This window comes from Schistocerca cancellata, chromosome 1 (assembly GCF_023864275.1).
Source record: "Schistocerca cancellata isolate TAMUIC-IGC-003103 chromosome 1, iqSchCanc2.1, whole genome shotgun sequence".
NCBI classification, from domain to species: domain Eukaryota; kingdom Metazoa; phylum Arthropoda; class Insecta; order Orthoptera; family Acrididae; genus Schistocerca; species Schistocerca cancellata.
Window position 1 is genome coordinate 1,087,683,026 of NC_064626.1, and position 19,879 is coordinate 1,087,702,904.

The window sequence follows — 19,879 nt, forward strand, 5'->3', positions numbered from 1 at the left end:
TCCGTCTTTCAGAGCTGTGCTAGTAGCAAGTGTTTGAGTTGTATGGCTACGAAAAGCTTATATTAGTTTTAAGTGGTTGCCAGTTTTATTTGCTTATTATAGAAATTGCAAAAAAATGCACGTTCATTTGTACATTCAGACGCACAGTAAAGACTTTCCAAACAGATGTTATTCAACTTCGTATTTTCATTTACATCGAAAATGACAGCAGTAAGCGTGTCATGAAATCCATGATCATCCCGCGTAGCTGTGAAACGGGAATATATTTTTGAAAATCTTTGCTTGCTGCATTATATCTTACAAAAGATTTAGCACGGTGCACTACATGTTTGTGTACCAGTTATAAGTCTTCAGAGTGGTCTTGATGGCACGAACGGCCTATGACTCCAATGTAGTCCATAGCAAGAGAAAAAAAAAGCTGCGTATAAAGCATCTGAAATGAGAACGGAGTCGGATTTTCTTTTTAAATCAAAAGTACGCTCTGGGAAAGAGGAGAAATTTTGCTTTACGTTAGATTTGCCTGAATAACTTGTTTGCTAATGTTGCGTACACTGTTCGCGCTCAGTCCATTACGCGGAAAAGCGGATGGCACACTTAGTGAAGTAAACTTTTCTCGGGTTTATTACTAATTAATTTTAATTAGAAGTTTTAAGCGCTTGTACCGTCGCAAATATAAAGGTCAGAGTCTTGCATCCTCTCAGTCGAAGTTTCTCTGTCAAGTTGTGCTTAAGCAAACACGATTCACTTGCGATGCTGAATAAATCATTAGTTACTCATTCAGTCAAGTAATAAGCCCATTAAGCTTTTTCACTCCCAGGGAGTGTAAAGCCTGCAGTAGCGTTAGTTGCCCAGTTAACTGCGACGTAATCACGTCGACCTACTTATGAACACGTTTTCTCTAAAAGCTATTTATACACCGCCAGGTGCGTAAATAAAAAGAGTGTCTAGTTAGAGTTTGAAAAAAAAAGTCACATGTAAAGCTAGCAATACCAAGACATTTTCCATAACGCGCATTACCAAGGTCGGGCACTTTCTGCCCATAACTTAAAAATTTAAAAAAATCATTAATTGTTGTTAAATTGTCTTAACGATATACTTTTTAAAGACGTGTTCATGTGTAATCATGGTTCATAATCTGAAAATACCTTCTAACATACTCTTAGCAACATCAATGGATGTCCAGTAACGTGTGCTACCGACTTTACGACTACCACAAAAAAGCAACATCCGTTCATTTTTGTTGACTTTTACTCTCAACATACTTCTTAAAGAACAAGGAAACATTGAATAGACCTTCTTTGGAGAAAGTGACATCGACCACTGAGACTTCAATTTTGGGTTCAGTTTAAGTGTAAAAATAGAATCTGGTAAAATAATTGATTAAAAACAGCATTTTTGGAAAAAAATTAAGACATAAAGAAAGTGAATAGATTACAATACTCTCAAAAGGTGGACATAAAGTGCCCCCCCCCCACTTGGTATTACGAGGGCTAATAAATAGTCCTTCACTACACATATCCTCCAGTTAGTGGATCATTCTCTACAGTACGAAGAGGCTGTCTCATCATTTTCAGAGCAACCGTGAGTGAAGCTTTTAGAAGCCAAATAGTGGCGGGAAGAAAGGGTACTTATAGAATGATGTATTATTTTAATTTTATCTAATTCCCCTTACAGTTCATTAAAGACTAGAATTGTGTGCGGTACTCACGCCCTGATCCTTGAGATTCGTGGAAAATGTTCGTACCGACTGAACTATCAACGCACGACTCACAGCCTGCCTCTACAGCACCAATTCGTCCCGGGCTTTTCCCACACTACTGGATTTCAGTTTGTTGTAGTGAAGTCGAATGATGAGTGCTGGCGGAGGCAGCCGATGTTTGTACGGTACGGACTTCAGGTATGTGTAGTTCCATTAGTACTGTCAGAACTTGGGGCACTTGTGGCTACTTACTACCTACTTTGTGGAACGGCAAGGCTTTTGGAAATACGTAGTTATGAAGCCCGTGGGATTCGCTCGCCTTCCTTCCTGTTCACTACAAATGCCACAGTAGTGTGGATTGCCTAGTAGTTTCCAAGCATTCTGAGACCATTACCCCTGAGTGCAGTCAAATATTCGCTAGTATCCGCGCCCTCTTCCCGTCCCCCTCTGTCATCTGCCATCTTTTGTTATATATATATATGTTGTTGTGGTCTTCAGTCCTGAGACTGGTTTGATGCAGCCCTCCATGCTACTACATTCTGTGCAAGCTTCTTCATCTCCCAGTACCTACTGCAACCTACGTCCTTCTGAATCTGCTTAGTGTATTCATCTCTTGGTCTCCCTGTACGATTTTTACCCTCCACGCTGCCCTCCACTACTAAATTGGTGATCCCCTGAGGCCTCAGAACATGTCATACCAACCGACCCCTTCTTCTAATCAAGTTGTGCCACAAACTTCTCTAATCCGCAATCCTATTCAATATCTCCTCATTAGTTATATGATCTACCCATCTAATCTTCAGCATTCTTCTGTAGCACCAAATTTCGAAAGCTTCTATTCTCTTCTTGTCCAAACTAGTTATCGTCCATGTTTCACTTCCATACATGGCTACGCTCCATACAAATACTTTCAGAAACGTCTTCCTGACACTTAAATCTATACTCGATGTTAACAAATTTCTCTTCTTCAGATACGCTTTCCTTGCCATTGCCAGTCTACATTTTATATCCTCTCTACTTGGACCATCATCAGTTATTTTGCTCCCCAGATAGCAAAACTCCTTTACTACTTTAAGTGTCTCATTTCCTAATCTCATTCCCTCAGCATCACCCGACTTAATTCGACTACTTTCCATTATCCTCGTTTTGCTTTTGTTGATGTTCATCTTATACCCTCCTTTCATGACACTGTCCATTCCGTTCAACTGCTCTTCCAAGTCCTTTGCAGTCTCTGACAGAATTAGAATGTCATCGGCAAACCTCAAAGTTTTTATTTCTTCTCCATGGATTTTAATACCTACTCCGAATTTTTCTTTTGTTTCCTTCACTGCTTGCTCAATATACAGATTGAATAACATCGGGGATAGGCTACAACCCTGTCTCACTCCCTTCCCAACCACTGCTTCCCTTTCATGCCCCTCGACTCTTATAACTGCCATCTGGTTTCTGTACAAATTATAAATAGCCTTTCGCTCCCTGTATTTTACCCCTGCCAACTTCAGAATTTGAAAGAGAGCATTCCAGTCAACATTGTGAAAAGCTTTCTCTTTGTCTACAAATGCTAGAAACGTAGGTTTGCCTTTCCTTAATCTAGCTTCTAAGATAAGTCGTAGGGTCAGTATTGCCTCATGTGTTCCAGTATTTCTACGGAATCCAAACTGATCTTCCCCGAGGTCGGCTTCTACCAGCTTTTCCATTCGTCTGTAAGGAATTCGCATTAGTATTTTGCATCCGTGACTTATTAAACTGATTGTTCGGTAATTTTCATATCTGTCAGCACCTGCTTTCTTTGGGATTGGAATTATTATATTCTTCTTGAAGTCTAAGGGTATTTCGCCTGTCATATATATATATATATATATATATATATATATATATATATATATATATATATATCTGTGTGTGTGTGTGTGTGTGTGTGTGTGTATGTGTGTGTGTTAGAATTAATGACGCAGGAATTGAATTCATCGTTCATCACAGGTGCTACCCACCACTCCTTCTCAGAAAAGGAAGCTAACTATTCACAGTGAGGATACACAATTTTCACAAAACAAGTTTCACCCGCATCACTCCTTTCCATTGCGGTACTTATTTGACCTGCATGCTGCAACCACATTTTAAAATCAAACAAGTTCAGATGCGCGCACTACTACATACTCTTCATAAATTACTTCATTGCTGCAGTCCTTTCTTCTGAACTGGTAGAAATTGGACGACTTTAGGCTATTAATACTTTGTGTCTAATCACTCTGATAATAGAAAAACTACGTAAATGACTACAGTATCCCTTATGTAGGTACTGCTGTGTTGTGCTGGCAGTTAATTCATTTATCTGTTTCGAAGCGAGTACTGAAGCAATTTCTGGACTCCTGCAGGTAGCATTTACAACTTGAAGAATACATTTTCTAGAAATATTTAGCGTTTGTTACATATATGTCTCACTTTTGCCGTCAGCGATGTACGGGACAAAGCACAATATGTGTGTGTAGTGGGTGGACTATGTGAGGAATTGGTAACCTCCACCGCATTAATGCTACTAATTGAGGAAAATAAGTTATTGATAACTTGTATAATCGGTATTAGTCTTACAAAATTGTGATAACAGTAGTGATATTTTGAAAATAATTTAGTTCCTTGACTGAAACAGAATCGAATCGTTTAGTTTTTATCCCTCAGAAAATTTCATTTTACCCCTGAGGGGGTAATTACCCCCAAGGTGGAAACCATTGGTCTTGAGTAAGTGCGTCTGCCAGTGTAGCAGTTATTCTACCTCGTAATTCATATTGCTTGAATGTGTATGTGTTGTCAGATATTCAGAGACACGATTTATGTGTAGGTAGTACTCATTAGCCACGCCAACGACCTTGCCGCATTGGTGATACCGGTTCCCGTCAGATCATCGAAGTTAAACCGTATCGGGATTGGCTAACAAATGGATGGGTGACCGTCCGGGTCTACCGAGTGCTGTTGCTGGCAGGGGTGCACTCAGTCCTTGTGAGGCTAACTGAGGAGCTACTTGAGTAAGCAGTAGCGTCTCTGGTCATTAACCCTGACAACAGCCGATAGAGCGGTGTGTGGACCGTGTGCCTCTCCAAAATCGCATTCAGTTATGCCTTTCAACTGAGGATGACACGGCGGTCGTGCTTGTTAGCCTAGATGAGAAAAACCTTTTATGCTGCAGCTCGTGTACAGCAACAGTCATTCATAGCATTAAAAAAGGTTTTAATTTAATTTTGGCTTTGGTGGCGTTTCTTTACTGTCATTGTTTAGTACTAAGCTATTTTGTGATCGTGTCTAATTGTCGTTAAAAGTTTCAGGTGATGTTCAATCAATTTTCTCTGAAATCTCACGAGACATTGATCTTTACACGATTTATATCCCTGTCGTTTGCACGAAGTCTGTTGATATTGGGACACAATTGCGTGATTGTAAATTCACGCAGGACTATGGATACTTATGCCAATAGTTCGTTGCTAGGGTCATTGTATTCTGTTCTTCATATTTTACTTAATTACTGTAATTTGGCGTGTAGTCCAGTTTACGTACGGAAGCACAATTGTAACCGACAGCTGAGGCCAGGCTACAGTTGCTGGTTGGCTTAGTTTAAATTAGTGTATCGCCCGTGTCATTCTATCTTGTATTTAGGCGGGTTACCTTGTCGCTGGCATCGATAACTACAGTTAAAGTGCTTGAAAAATACAACATTTGTTGTAGGACATCGTGAATATTCGCGCTTCAGCCTCTAGAATTTCGTGATGTTGTGACCCGTGGTGGCACTATAAGTATCCTTTTAAAAGGCCTCTGTATCGGAGGTGTGTTACAAGTGGAAAGCTGTCTCATAGACGTGACTCCTGAAATACTGGGACATAAGGACACATTCATTCTAGATGATTGACGGATCACAAACACCTCGCTGCTCAATTGGACGTCGGCTGCTTGTGCTGGCACACTCGTCCACCAGTTGGGGCACTAAAAAGTGTGTGACAGCTAGGTTCCTCGCCATTCAACAGAAGACTTCCATCTGTTTGGCCCTATGAAGGCTAGTCAGCGGGAAGCACTACGTGGACGCAACAAGCCGTAGGTTCCTAAGTGTACCAGTAGAGTGATGGCATGCGGACATACTGACCCTCCCAGACCGTCGCAATGAACGGTGATTATGTTTGAAAATAGGGCTTTGAAGCCAGAAGAGTGGGGAATAATACGGTGTATTGCAATGCTGAATAAAACCAGCATTCTCTCAAAAAGAAAATGTGTTTCAGCTCGTAGTACCTTTGAATAGCATTATCTTGAGGTTTTAATATCTTGTTTTAAGGTTAACTAATAAATCATCTCAGCAATGGGTGTTTTTACCACCGCAGCTTTAAACTTAAGCCTTAATCAAAATCTGTTGCCTGTTACTTGATTAAACTATTGAAGTAATTGATATTAACCCTCTGTTGATAATGCTCCTGTGTGGAGCGGTGGTCACTGCAAAATTCTGATATATTGCTTTTGTGTTTGTCTTGGATCGTTTAGTTATTCTTGGCGCGACTTGGAGCCGCGTGTTTCACAACTTGCCTTGGTGTTAAAAATTTCTTAAGATATCCGGCAGAGATGTGGTCGTTCGGTGTTATATGATTTTCAACACCCTACACGGGTGTAAATTGTTTAAGTAATAAAATACTTGCTTCCCTTAAGCGTATGGCACCTCACGTCCAGTTAGTGTATAATCTTTGTAGTTTGGGATTGTCGTAATCAAAGGCGTCGTCTTTCCTAAATTCTGGGGTGACGTACGTCACGTCTAAGCTGTATCATACCTTTGGAATGTGTTAAATGAACTTCTGTTTTCTTAAATGTGACATATGTGACGGTTAAGCTACTTTTATCGTTTGCGTTTAAATTTCTGCTTTCTTGAAAGTGGCATATGTCACGTCAGAGTATTATAATAATTGTACGAAGGCTCCCCTACTGTTATAACGGGAGTGTTAAACGCTTTACTTCTTTTTATTGTTACTTTATCCAAGGACGTTATTAATACTGATAATTTACACGTTGCTTTCGTACGCCAATTGGCACATGGTTCGCGCCATGAGCGCCACCTGCCCTGGCCGCAGAGTAACTACGCTGGCCGATTACACTCAGTCGGTTGTGAGCTCTGCAACATCCATGTACTAATTTATATTTACGTGACAAACCCTATTTCTAGGGCTATATTTTAATTTTGACAAATGGATCTATGCCGACATTTGTAAAAACGGCGATGGTACATTAGTCCATACTAATGTAAAATTGTAAGTAACAGTCGTCGTTCTCATATTTCTGTAATGCAAGAGGTCTCTAATTTGTGTTAAAATCTATTCTTGACTTAAGTTTCATACCTTTCTAATGTAAGCTATGATGTTCATTGTCCTTAGGCCACCTTCTGAAGAAGACAAATTTAAATTTGTTGAAACCTAGGTAAAGAATTCTTTATCCATTGCAACTGGTCGGCTGTTTATAATTTTATGGTTTACACTATGTTATTGCTACACTCATGCTCGTAAATTAAGGATAATGCTGATGCATGCTGAAACAACGCTCTGGTGGGCGGTTTGCGGGTTTAAATTACCTCGGGGTATGACCATGCGGTGCATTTGACCTGTGGTCGTCGCACGGTGGCGCTGGCAGCAGTCGACATAAGCAGAGGTGTCCTAGTGTATTTCAGAGTACGATGCAGCGAGTAAATGTGCAGACGTTTTCAGACATGCTAATGGTGACTGTGTGTTGAAAATGGCTCAAAGAACACATATTGATGACGTTATGAGGGGTAGAATACTAGTTCTACTGGAGGCTGGCCGAAAACAGCAGGTCGTAGCACGGGCCCTCCGCGTGCCACAAAGTGTGGTATCAAGATTATGACAACGATTCTAGCAGACAGGAAACGTCTCCAGGCGCTACAGTACGAGACGTCCAAAGAGTACAACACCACAAGAAGACCGGTATCTCACCATCAGTGCCCGCAGACGGCCACGGAGTACTGCAGGTAGCCTTGCTCGGGATCTTACCGCAGCCAGTGTAACAGTTGTCTCCAGACAGACAGTCTACAGACGATTGAACAGATATGGTTCATTCGACCTGCAAGGTGCATTCCACTGACACCTGGTCACAGGAGAGCCAGTTAAGTCTGGTGTCAAGAGCACAGTACATGGTCATTGGAACAGTTGTCCCAGGTTATGTTCACTGTCGAGTCCAGGTGTACTCTGAACAGTGATTCTCGCCGGGTTTTCATCTGGCGTGAACTAGGAACCAGATACCAACCCCTTAATGTCCTTGAAAGGGACCTGTACGTAGGTATGTCGTGGTTTGATGGTGTGTGGTGAGATTATAATTGGTGCACGTACAACCCTGCATGTCTTTGACAGAGGAACTGTAACAGGTCAGGTGTATCGAGACGTCATTTTGCACCAGTATGTCCACCTTTTCAGGGATACAGTGGGTCCCACCTTCCTCCTGATAGATGATAACGCGCGGCCCCACCGAGCTTCCATCGTGAAGGAGTACCTTGAAACAGAAGATATCAGGCGAATGGAGTGGCCTGCCTGTTCTCCAGACATAAACCCCATCGATCACGTCTGGGATGCTCATGGTCGACGTATCGCTGCACGTCTTCAAACCCCTAGGACACTTCAGGAGCTCCGACATTCACTGGTGCAAGAATTGGAGCCTATACCCCAGCAGCTGCTCGACCACCTGATCCAGAGTATGCCGACCCGTTGTGCGGCCTGTGTACGTGTGCATGGTGATCATATCCCATTTTCATGTCGGGTTACATGTGCAGGAAACAGTGGCGTTTTGTAGTACATGTGTTCCGAGACGGTTTTCTCAACTTATCACCAATACCGTGGACTTACAGACCTGTGGCGTGTGTGTTCCCTACGTGCCTATGCTATTAGTGCCAGTTTTGTGTAGTGCTATGCCGTGTGGCACCATATTCTGTAATTATCCTTAATTTATGAGCATGAGTGTATTTACGAGCCAATAATACCCCGTCACCCGCTAGCTGTTGCCGTATCACATAGTATTAATCTTTCAGGAAGTTCCATCTCCAAGTTTTCTTCGTGCTATATCTTGTACTCTTGTACAGGGAGAGATTCCAAAGACATGAAACGACGCACTTTGACAGACAATGAAGTTGCGAGTGGCCATAGTGCCCATTGATGTGCCCGAGACTGGGAAGTACACAAATTCAATACATAGAACATTAAAAGCACGCAACGTGACGTCCGAGTCACGCCTCCCAACCTCGCATTCTCAACTTAAAATACTTGCCGTAAAACTTTATGCTCCATTACCTAAGTCGGTGGGCTGTGATCTCAGCACTCAGCTTAGATATCTGCTACACCATCTTGTAGGGACGAATGAGATACAAACAAGTGTGAAATGTTGCCATTGACTTCGCTAAAGTGATTCGCGTTTCCACAAATAATACGATTAGCAAGACTAAGAATTCAAGGCACTATGTGATGTTTGTTATTGCTGTGAGAGAAGGCGAATGGACACAGCTACTCTTACTTTTTCTGCGTTGGAATTCGTGCTTCAGAGCAGCTAATAGCTTGATGATACGGCTATCACACACTGCTGATACACTGGATACCAGAAAGACTCCTTTGGCTCTTGTGTGGAGCAGCTGAAGTAACACTCACCCACTGGCTACCGTGATATAGGTTCGCTCAGGTACGGGGTCAATTATTTATAGACAGTAAAAGTGATCAAAATATATCTGGGATTCGTTTCTGCAATTAATGCATCTTATCCTGTTATTTAATTTCAGCTGTTACAGTCAAGCACACAAATGTAATATTAAATGTGTTTATTCCGTGTTTTCCTAGTGAACCTCACTGTCAGCAGTAGCAGTGTCCCTATATAATTTGTGTCAACACCCCCCTTCCCCCTCTCCCTTCATTACAACAGGAAATGAATACGACGTGAAGTCTGAGGCAGGTGCTAAGGCAGGTGCTATAAAGTTCTATACAAAAGCAAGAATTTTGTTTCACAATCTCATACTCTGGCCCTAAACTCCCTGTTCTTCTCTTAAAAGTCGAACAACGACTGTCTCAAGGAACTGCTTACAAATGTATTTATAACACTTTGTTGTTGGTCTTTCTGCCCGTCTGTCTCACTGACCGACTGTAAGGAGTGGTTGGTCGTATCGACTTGAAATACATGTCACATACTAAGATCTCCGGTCCCTTAGCGGTACAAAACATGGAAGCTTCTAAGCCAGTGAAATCAAAAGATACGGCCCTTTATGTCACATATTTTGAGACTCGAAAACTAACTCAGCAAAACCTGTAAGGTACTTCCCGTTGACATATAATCATGAAATTTGGCAAGAAGCAAGGTTTCAATGTACAAATAAAAGAAAAAATCCGAAAATTGATCCACTCTTTTGACATTTTCATTTATGACCAAGCCTGCATATGCCGTAAGATTGGACGAAATCGGTGATGGGGACTAGTTGCGAACCCCTTGTCAGCTGAACTGGTGGATAGCATGTACCGCATACGGTGCTACACAATGCCACACTAACAACACTATCTATATGCAGACCTACATAGTCTGTCCATTACTACGAGACTGCCACTTCCTTTATTCTACTACGTTGGCGACAGGAAGACTCCATGTCAAACGTGTTCCACGACCAGCTTCTAACATGACAAAGTCTACGCTGCGCGCACTAGACTGCAGCGATTTTATGTATATCTGAGAGCATACCCGCATTCAGGACACTACTCGTACACATAGGATTACGGCAAATGTTCTGAACCCTTATATTTGCATCTTAGCATTTCTCGAGACAAGATAAACCTTCCAATAGTTTAAAGATTGGTGAGGCATGGGTAGCTCACGGTATCACAGCAAGTCATAGAAAATGACATCTCCGTGCACAAACTTTACTCGGGGTAAACTGTTTGATCAACCAATCGGCTCGAAAGGATACTAGGTCCACCTAGATCTAGCCATCGGCCATGGGAGATTACACATTATCTCACGGTAGTATGTAAGCCCTGCTTTACTTTATCTGCGCTAAAGCGATTGCTGAGAACGACGTTGAATGTTCCAAGTCTGGTGTAAAATCACCGCTTCCTCAGATTAATTCACTTGCTTCGAACAAACGAATCATTCACGAAAATACAGTGCTTATTTTCGGTCCAGAAATGACTCTGATCAGTCCAAGACTAAAACAAAAATGATAATTTCTCACCATCTTTCCACAATATAATCCACTAAACATCAATATACTATATCACTTTCAACAACATTTAAAAAGCATGCCACTGTGTCTTGCCACAACTTGTGCAGACAGAAACAATTTATAATGATTCAGTTTTTTTTTGTTTTATTTTTTTTTTTTTTTTTTTGACATCAGTCTTCTGTCTGGTTTGATGCGGTCCGCCACGAATTCCTCTCCTGTCCTTACCTCTCCATCTCAGAGTAGCACTTGCAACCCACGTCCTCAATTATTTGTTGGATGTATTCCAATCTTTGTCTTCCTCTACAGTTTTTACCCTCTAAAGCTCACTCTAATACCATGGAAGTCATTTCCCGTCATGTCTTAACAGATGTCCTATCGTCCTATCCCTTCTCCTTATCAGTGTTTCCCACATATTCCTTTCCTCTCCGAGTCTGTGCAGATCCTCCTCATTCCTTATCTTATCAGTCCACTAATTTTCATCATTCGTCTGTAGCACCGCATCTCAAATGCTTCGATTCTCTTCTGTTCCGGTTTTCGCACAGTCATGTTAAACTACGATGCAATGATGTACTCCAGACGTACATTCTCAGAAATTTATTCCTCAAACTAAGGCCGATATTTGATGTTAGTAGACTTTCCTTGGCCAGGAATGCCCTTTTTGCCATTGCTAGTCTGCTTTTGATGTCCTCCTTGCTCCTTCCGTCATTGGTTATTTTATTGCCTAGATATCAGAATTCCTTAACTTCATGTACTTGGTGACCATCAATCCAGATGTTAAGTTTCTCGCTGTTCTCATTTCTACTACTTCTCATTACCTTCATCTTTCTTCGATTTACTCTCAGTCCATAGTCTGTACTCATTAGACTGTTCATTCCGCTCAGCAGATCATGTAATTCTTCTTCACTTTCAGTCAGGATAGCAATGCCATCAGCGCATCCTATCATTGATATCCTTTCACCTTGAATTTTAATTCTCGACCTTCCTTTATTTCCATTATTGCTTCCTCGATGTACAGATTGAACAGTAGGGGCGAAAGGCTACATCCTTGTCTTACACACTTTTTGATACGAGCACTTCGTTCTTGGTCGTCCACACCTATTATTCCCTCTTGGCTGTTGCACGTATTGTATATGACCAGTCTCTCCCTATAGCTTACCCCAACTTTCTTCAGAATTTAGAACATCTTGCAGCATTTTACATTGTCGAACGCTTTTTCCAAGTCGGCAAATCCTATGACGGTGTCTTGATTTTTCTTTATTCTTGCTTCAATTATTAACTACTACGTCAGCATGGCCTCTCTCGTACCTTTTCCTTTTATAAAGCTAAACTGATCGTCACCTAGAGCATCCTCAATTTTCTTTTCCATTGTTCTGAATATTATTCTTGTAAGCAACTTGGATGCATGAGCTCTTAAGCTGATTGTGCGAAAATTCTCGCACTTGTCAGCTCTTGGCGTCTTCGGAATTGTGTGGCTGATACTTTTCGGAAAGTCAAATGGTATGTCATCAGAGTCATACATTCTACATACCAAAGTCAATAGTCGTTTTGTTGCCACTTACCCCAATGGTTTTAGAAATTGTGATGGAATGTAATGTATCTCTTCTGCCTTATTTGATCTTAAGTCCTCCAAAGCTCTTTTTGATCTGATTCTAATACTTGATCCCCTATATCTTCTAAATCGACTCCTGTTTCTTCTTCTATCACATCAGACAAATCTTCCCCTTCATAGAGGTTTTCAGTGTATTTTTTCCACCTATCCACTCTCTCCTCTGCATTTAACAGTGGAATTCCCGTTGCACTCTTAATGTTATCACTCTTGGTTTTAATGTCACCGAAGGTCATTTTAACTTTCCTGTATGCTGAGTCTGTCCTTACGACAATCATTTCTTTTTCGGCGTCTTCACATTATTCCTGAAGCCATTTCGTCTTAGCTTCCCTGCACTTCCTATTTATTTCATTCCTTAGCCACTTGTATTTCTCTATACCTGAGTTTCCCGGCGCATTTATGTATTTCCTCCTTTCATTGATCAATTGAAGTATTTTTTCTGTTACCCATGCTTCCTTCACTGTTACTTTCTTTGTACCTATGTTTTTCTTCCCAACTTCTGTGATGGTCCTTTTTAGAGAAGTCCATTTCTCTTCAACTTTACTGCCTTTCTTATTGCTGTGCCTATTGCCTTAGAGAACTTCAACCGTACCTCTTCATTCCTTAGTACTTCCGTATCCGACTTCTTTGCGTATTGATTCTTCCTGACTAATGTCTTAAACTTCAGCCTACTCTTCATCACTACTGTACTATACTATATCTTCTCCTGGGTACGCCTTAAAATCCAGTATCTGATTTCGGAATCTCTGTCTGACCACGATCTAACTGAAATCTTCCCGTATCACCCGTCCTTTTCTGAGTATACCTCGTCCTCTTGTGATTCTTGAACAGAGTATTCGCTATTACTAATTAAAACTTCTTATAGAAGTCATTTAGTCTTTCTCCTCTTTCATTCCTAGTTCCAAGCCAATATTCTCCTGTAACCTTTTCTTCTACTCCTTCCCCTACGCCTGCATTCTAGTCCTTTATGACTATTAGATTTTCATCCTCCTTTAAATACTGTATTACCCTTTCAATATCCTCATACACTTTCTCTATCTCTTCATATTCAGCTTGCTACGTCGGCATGTACACCGAACTATCGTTGTCGGTGTTGGTTTGCTGTCGATTCTGATACGAACAACCCTGTCACTGAACTGTTCACTGTAATACACTCTCTGCCCTACCTTCCAATTCATAACGAATCCTACTCCCGTTGTACCATTTTCTGCTGCTGTTCATATTACTGTATACTCATCTGACCAGAAATCCTTGTCATCTTTCCATTTTACTTCACTGACCTCTACTATATGTAGACTGAGCCTTTGCATATCCCTTTACAGATTTTCTAGTTTCCCTACCACATTCAAGCTTCTGACATTCCCCGCCCTGACTCGTAGAACGTTACCCGTTCGTATATTATTCAATCTTTTTCAGTGATTCAGTACAGTCACAAAAGCCGATCTAGTCCATTTAGCGCTGAATACCACAATAGCAATGCCCATATATATTATTACAAAACAGTAGTTTCATTTAATATTATATTTGTAATAATTTTCTGCGCCGTGATTCTTTGATGGCTGCCATAGACAATAGATAACATAAACTGCGCATGATGTCATTTTACTGAAACCAACATATAAGTCACGTGACACGAGACATGAAGCCGAATCTGTGAATACGCATTTATAGGGCACGGACTGTGATATTACTGTTACAAATCAAATGTTGTGTTTTTTATTAGAAGTAGAAGTAATGACCTTCACATATGGTCAGATAAGTATTGTTTTGTATCCTCCAGATCAGGTAAACTGATGAAGGTTTTACCTCTGAAAGTGAACTACTTTAAAATACTTGCAGAGATATTTTCATGAGTTGAAGCTTAGAATGTATGTTGATCCTTCGATGTAAAACTCAACGAAAGACTAACGTTTCAAAATGACAGGACGCTAATATCAAATTCTCCACAGGAATTGGATTCAATATTTCGTAATATATTATGTCCGTTATTTTGGTATTTGTACTGGATAAAGCAAACGACATAAAATATAAACGTTTATTGTGGGAGAAACGGAACATTAAGGATAAAAACGGATTTCTTATAAAAGCGTAATAAAATATTTAATATCTACATATTGTTGAGGAATCGTCAGAAACATAATGCTGCTTGCCAAACCAACAATTCGTCTTCTGCTCTTGTGGAGGAGTTAAATTAAGATTGATAGTGCCACAAAAACAGATATTCACCAAATAACTAATTCTGTCGTTTGTAAAAAGAACTGTCAATACTTTTCAAATGGCAACATATAATAACAATAACCATCGCATTAATATTAGGAATTTCGGAAAAATAGATTATTACGTATCATAGCAATATGGCAGGTCATTTTGTTGTTAAAATCAATGTTTGATTTCAGGTATAACGTGAGAAAAACTGTCAGCTCCATCTCGCATAGCGTGTAGTGAGAGATTCGGCTTGCTGCAACCAGTTCAGCTTGCTGCTCCGAGTCAAGTGACTTAAATGTTGGTTTCAAACCCCTAACACGACAGAGATTAGTACGTGTGCGGTCTATGTTATCTGTGGTCTATGAAGACTGTTCATCCCCACCCGGCCGTCGACTGTCCGTTGCTACTGACCAAAGTCGCCCCGTAACTTATACTATCCTTTCTCTAACAATTACAATTCCCATTAATACGAGAACACCGTCCAGTTTCTGATTCTAACACGCCGATTCCGCGTGAACTCTACTAGCATCAAAGACGGCCTATACGACCCGACCGTCACATCCATAAACACGGCATGTAAATAAAGTTAAGTTGGCGGAAAATGTACTGGAGTCTTGGATAAATGGCTGATTACCTTATTAGTGCAACCACACAACGTAGGTAGGAGTAGGGGCATCTACTCGCACATTCTGCATATAAGGGAAACTTTGAAGGTGTATTATTCAATTAAAATTCGTACTTGTGTACTGGCGTTTGTGAGAAGGCTGTGTTATTTCTTTTACAAGGAGAAACGTGCACCAGCAGGCGTCAGCGTTTTACAACAGTTGGATGGAGGGTTACTGCTCTGCGATGTTGATGCTTGCGATGTCCGGATCCCACTACTGTCATGCAAATATAGAATCAGTGGGTTCAGGACAGCCATACTGAACATCATGAAGGATGTGAGCCATCCCAATAGACTAGCGCCCGAGAGTACAAACATATAGTGGCTCAGCCGTGCAGAATTATATAGTCGTGTCATGTACCTTGTCTTAGGACATGGGTTTGTCTACAGCAAGACAGATATCCACCCAGACGGTGCGACGACGTCTGGAGCACCTCAGACAGTGAGAACAGCGACCACTGTTGCTACTTCTCCTGTCGCAGCAGCGGACAGAGGTCCATCCTCAGCAGTGTGCCCATAACCAACAGTGGACAAAGAGTATCATCAGAGGAGTTCTGGTACTTTATAAATCATCACGATGGACTTACCTGCGAGTGGGGATTCCAAGGAGAAAAAATGTTGCCAGATGAGATTCGTCATCATGATATGGGCCTATCAACTGTCAAGATGGTACACAAGATGAACACATCTGGTTCGCGTAGCTGATGGTTGCATGGCAACCCTTATATTTCTGATGTGTTAAGACCGATGGCTGTCCCGTATTTTAGAAGTCTCCTTGACGTAGTACTTCAACAAGTTAACGCAAGACCGCATATTGGCGGTGCTGTTTTGATGTACCTCGATAAAAGATTGTTCGATAGTTACCCGGCCCAGGAAGTTTTTCTGATCTATCACCCGTTCAGAAAATCTGGGCTCGTGTGTTGTTGACTGGATGACACAATGGCGCTCACCAGCCACTACGATTGATGGAGTCGGCACAGAACTGAAGCAGCATGGAATGATATACACGTATGTCCCACAAGCCCAGCTGGACAAGAGCTCTACATTTGCATCTACAGCTACATGGATACTCTGCAAATCACATTTAACTGCCTGGCAGAGGGTTCATCGAACCACCTTCTCAATTCTCTATTATCCAATCTCGTATAGCGCGCGGAAAGAATGAACACCTATATCTTTCCGTACGAGCTCTGATTTCCCTTATTTTATCGTGGTGATCGTTCCTACCTATGTAGGTCGGTGTCAACAAAATATTTTCGCATTCGGAGTTGAGAGTTGGTGATTGGAATTTCGTGAGAAGATTCCATCGCAACGAAAAACGCCTTTCTTTTAATGATTTCCAGCAGAAATCCAGTATCATTTCTGTGGCACTCTCTCCCATATTTCGAGATCATACAAAATATGGTACCTTTCTTTGAACTTTTTCGATGTACTCCATCAGTCCTAACTGGTAAGGATACCACACCGTGCAGTAGTATTCTAAAAAGGACGGACAAGTGTAGTGTAGGCAGTCTTCTTAGTAGGTCTGTTACATTTTCTAAGTGTCCTGCCAATAAAACGCAGTCTTTGGTTAGCCCTCCCCACAACATTTTTTATGTGTTCCTTCCAATTGTAATGCCTAGGCATTTAGTTGAATTTGCGGCTTTTAGATTAGACTGACTTTCGTGTAACCGAAGTTTAACGAATTCTTTTAGCACTCTTGTGAATGACCTGACACTTTTTGGTATTTATAGTCAGCTGCCAATTTTCGCGCCATTCATATATCCTTTATAAATCGTTTTGCAATTTGTTTCGATCGTCTGATGAATTTATTAGTCGATAAAAGACAGCATCATCTGCATACAACCTAAGACGGCTGCTCAGATTGTCTCCCAAATCGTTTATATAGATAAGGAACAGCAAAGGGTCTATAATACTACCTTGGGGAACGCCAGTAATCACTTCTGTTTTACTCGATGACTCTCAGTCAATTACTACGAACTGTGCCCTCTCTGACAGGAAATCACAAATCCAGTCACATAACTTAGACGATATTCCATAAACACGCAATTTCACTACAAGCTATGTGTAATAAATTTCGCACCTTGAATGCTCTCAAGTCACCTACTTTTTTCTTTTTTGTTTATTGAGTTTCGATTCCCCCCGAAGGGGGAGGGCTGGCAGCAGCTTAGTAAGCCGCTCTTCAGCCTACAGAATTTGTTTAAAAAAGATGAAGATAATAAATAATAAAAGCAGGAGATAAAATAGGTGACTTAAATGGTAAAATGGTGGAAAATCGTGGAACGTAGAGCATAAAACAAAGGATTGATGATGCTAATAAAATATGAAGCAGACAGGTAAAAGAATAGACATAAAATTAAAAGAAAACGGCAACAGTCTGGTTTCTGTTCACAAGCGATATAAAATTTATACCCAGCGACAGCATGGTTTCTGTTCGAAACACTTTGGAAAGAAGAACAACACTGAACTTTCACTTGAACACTGCACTAAAAAATCGGCACAAATATGATATACCACAGCCGAGGGCAGATGGGGAGAACCAGGACAGATTATGGGAACGGAAAGAGGGGGGAAAGAGAGGGAAAAACGAAGTGGGGGGGAGCGGGGAAAGAAGCCAATGGAAGACGAGGGCCCATAAGAGAGGGGGGAGGGGGTGCTGGGCAGACGCGACAGGGAGTGAGGAAAGGCAGAGGAGGGGTATACAAAAGGACTCAGGGGGGAGGGGAGGCAGGGAGAGCTTAGGTGAGGAGAAAAAAGCATGGAAGGGAGGGGGAAGAGGGAGCCTGGGGAAAGGAAAGGAAAGGATGGAGGTTGAGGATCAGGGTTGAAAGGAGGGATAAATGGAGGGAGAGAGGGCATCATCAGGGAGGGGGAGTTCATTGCAGCCACCTTGGAAAAGGAGATGAAGTGTGTAGAGATGGAGGGTAGGGGGGACACAACAGTGAAGGTGTGGCAGAGGACAGGGATTGGAGAGGAGAGGAGCAACCAGGGCGTGAGGGGGATCAAGGCAGCGGGAGGTGTAGAGTATGCAGATATGTTCGAGGAATAGGAGCAGGTGGGGGAAAGGAATCAGGTCATAGAGGATCCACCTGGGGGATGGGAGACGTATACAGAAGGCGAGGTGGAGTGCATGGCATTGGAGGATCTGGAGGGGCTTATAGAATTTGGGGGGGGGGGATATCCAGGCGGGACTGGCATAACAGAGGATGGGACGGATTAAGGAATTGTAGGTGTGGAGGATGGTAGAGGGGTGCAACCCCCATGTCCGGCCAAAGAGGAGTCGTAGGCGGTTATTGGCTTTGGATTGGATGGAGCAGAGATGAGGGATCCAGGTGAGGTGACGGTCAATGGTGAGGCCAAGGTAGGTGAGGGAGAGGCAGACAGGACGGACGCAGATGGTAAGGGAGAAATCCAGGAGCCGGAGAGAGCGAGTGGTACAACCTATGATGATTGCCTGGGTCTTGGAAGGATTGATTTTCTGGGGTCACTGGTTACACCATGCGGCAAAAAGGTCAAGGTGTCAAATCACCTACAAATTTAATTATTTATGAATGTAGAATTACTTCCATTTCGTGATTTTCTGTCATTCGTGGGGTTGCTGTTTTAATGCACAGAACTGTACATTTTGATTGCTGAATATGTTTCTACCTGTTAACACTCAAATAAGAGAGGCATTCAGTAAGTAATACAACATATTTTTATTTTTGGCCAGTATCGGTCGAGAAAATGTAGAATTTGTTGCGGGACATCGTGGAATATTCCCGTTTCAGCCTTTATAGTTTCATGTAGTTCCAATAGGTGGCGCCGGCCGTGGTGGTCTCGTGATTCTAGGCGCTCAGTCCGGAACCGCGCGACTGCTACGGTCGCAGGTTCGAATCCTGCCTCGGGCATGGATGTGTGTGATGTCCTTAGGTTAGTTAGGTTTAAGTAGTTCTAAGTTCTAGGGGACTGATGACCACAGATGTTAAGTCCCATAGTGCTCAGAGCCATTTTTGAGCCAATAGGTGGGGGCGCTATAGCTAGCCTTCAAATTGGCGGCTGTAACGGAGGTGCGTTCAAATCAAGGAGCTGTCATTGAGGTTTCTTTTAAATCGCATAATATCTACGAAGAAATGGCAATGAACAAAAGCAAGATGAGTCGTTGGACAAGGCGCCTGACATCATTGCAACAAGATAGCGCTTGTCTGTCTGGCGTCTCGGGTGCCGGTCTACCACACACAGTATTGACTCCTGCAATGTTGCAACGTAAAGACACTCTGATACGAGGAGATAAACGGACATCAGTCAATAACTTCGCTGCTCAATTGGACGTCTCTGTTGCTAACACACATAAAGGTGTGTACCCGCTGGATTCCTCGTCGCCTAGCAAAAGACCATGAGAAGCAATGGAGGACCATCTGTGCGGAATTACGTGCGCGTTGTGAGAGTGATGGCGACACTTTTTTCGTCGAATACTGTCACTGGTCATGAAACTTGTGTTCATCACTTCGA